Source organism: Lactuca sativa, chromosome 6 (genome assembly GCF_002870075.4).
Source record: "Lactuca sativa cultivar Salinas chromosome 6, Lsat_Salinas_v11, whole genome shotgun sequence".
Taxonomy (NCBI): domain Eukaryota; kingdom Viridiplantae; phylum Streptophyta; class Magnoliopsida; order Asterales; family Asteraceae; genus Lactuca; species Lactuca sativa.
Window position 1 is genome coordinate 58,177,347 of NC_056628.2, and position 2,878 is coordinate 58,180,224.

Here is a 2,878-nt window from a genome sequence, read left to right on the forward strand (position 1 = left end):
AGGACTCATCAGGATACCTTAAAAAAATTGAAAAAAATATTAAAAAAATACAAATTATAAAATTGAGCATAGATCTATGTCCGGTAGAAAAAAAATCGGAAAAAGAATTTGCATCATTAAAATAGAATCATTGATCATAATGATGCAAAATAAAAAATTAAATTTGAATCATGTATCAAATTTAATAATGCAACTTTTTTCCAATTTATTTTCTCTTGGACATAGATCTATGCTCGATTTTATGATTTGTATTTTTTTCAATTTTTTTAAGGTGTCCTCGCGAGTCCTTATAGGAACCGGACCCTATATATATATATATATATATATATATATATATATATATATATATATATATATATATATATATATATATACTCTAATAAATGAAGGTTTTTTGCCATATGTCTATATATATATATATATATATATATATATATATATATATATATATATATATATACTCTAATAAATGAAGGTTTTTTGCCATATGTCACACTCTCATTCAATTTGCCAAATTTTGTAGTTATTTTGAATTAATTTCTTTTTCACATATCATTTTATGAGTTTTTCTATTTTGATAAATTCAACATAATATTTTAATGTTATAATTACAATAAATATAGTAATAAATGAATAACAATTTCATTAATGGATTTATCTTCTTATTTCAAAATTTCTAAATTAAAGCTCATTAGTTTATTTTGTTTATTTAGTTTAATTTAAAAGATAAAAAAAATCAATTTTAACAATTCATTACTTTTCTTATTTTTTTATAAATCCAAAGTTCTTAAATATTTCAACCTTTATATTTAGATTTTTTTTTAATTAAACTAGGTAAGACATTGGTTTTACACCTAGTGTGTGTGTGTGTGTATATATATATATATATATATATATATATATATATATATATATAGGCTTAGGTTATTTTGTTTCTAGTAACTATTGTGTGCCAGAACGCACAGATCTGGACCATTGGATGAAATATAATCAAAGGTCATGATCTGAAGGTCTATGATACTAGAATAGGATAGCATGTATCATATAATAACACAAATTTCACACAAGGGCATTTTAGTTAATTAACCTATATTAAATAATGGAATTTTCGTATTTTTAAGGATAATTAATTCCTTTATTTTTAAAAATCTGAATATTTTAAATTAATTCAAAGTTAAAAATCCGATTTTATTCTGAATAATTAATTCCTTTACATTGTATGATTGTGATTCATTGAATAATAACAAACATTCTGAAAGAATAACAAGTATAATTCTTAAAAAATAACAACATTATTAAACAATGAGTGAGATCATTCTTTAATTCATTATTCAAGCCTTTCCCATCAAGTCTTCAAGCCATTCTTCAAGCAATTTCTATCTGAAATTCATTGCCAATTAATTCGTAGTGATACACTTGTAACAACTGTACATTAAACATACAAATAATGAAATAATTAACTACAATTCTATCAGAATACAACAATAATATTCTTACAGAATAAACTATTATTGCATAATGGTTTTGAATATTCTTAAAGAATTAACTACAACCATAGCCATAAACCATTATTCTTCTCTTATACTTTCAAACATACGCAATTCAACAATTATTATATTATTATTGCTCCTTATAAAAAACATGTCAATTAAGTATGTTACCTTATTCAAAAGGGCAACGAACAGGATCTTCACCAAAATATAATGCCAATGCATCAACATTTCTACCCTGCAACACAAACATTATAAAATAATACAAACTATATATAAAGTTTAATTCAAAGGGTTGTTCTTGATTCTTACCACCATATAATACAAATTTGTTACGGACCCCACTCCCAACTCAACAATGCTGATAAACTGATTCGGTGTCTAACAATGCAACAAAAAGAAATATTCACATCAAGCTGTAACAAATGTTACCCCAATTGAAAGTGTAATTGCTCAGGAACCATAACTACTCTCATATTGTATTGGGTGTGTGCACTTTTTGGGTCAGAAACGCAGAATTGACAAATATTTGGTGATGGGTACTTATTTCTTTTAAATATTCTTTGTTTTCTAATACTCTATGAATTCTAAACACAACGTTATGAACAAACCATACAGCTAATGTGCAATTAAATTTGAATAAAAAAAAGTCATTCAGTCATTTCATCAAACACTTGGTATGTATTAAAATCACATTTTTAAACAAGCAATTTTAAATGAACCTACAAGGAGTGTTGGAAGTCGATAGTAAAAAAACAGGAGGAAAGAAACCATTGCATACCTTTTAATAGAAATCCACTTCAGCAGTGATGAACACCTCGACCAATCCCCTCCGAACACACTTTGACGGCTCTGCTTCTACTATGGAAATGATTCACACTGATAAAAAATCAGCAATCTGTTTAAATCAATAAATTTTCTGCGATTTTGATTGATTCAAGTGATTTGGTATCATGATAGACTGAAATAAAATTTATATGATAATAAAGGATTCACATGATTTGGTTGCCTTTTCTGCACCTGGGTATCGACAAATAGGAGAAGGAAGAAGGAGTGTTGTGGGCCTAGGAGTAAGCTCCGAGGTATGAGAATCGAGGAAGAGAATAGTAGGGAGGTATGAGAATCCGGGTCGCATGAATTGCTTTCCTCAATCTTCATGTTAGTTGCGACAATCTTCATGTTCTTACCTCAAACTGTAACAAATGGGATTCAATTGATTTCCTGTATGCCTCAACAAGAGTATCACCTAATGAGTAATATCAACTGAAACATGTTTAGGGCTTCCTTTACACTCGATTATAGGGTTCTAAACTCTTGTACCGTTGAGATGTAGACCAAAATTGAAAACAGAGAAACTACCAATGGGAAAAACGATGACGATACGGTGC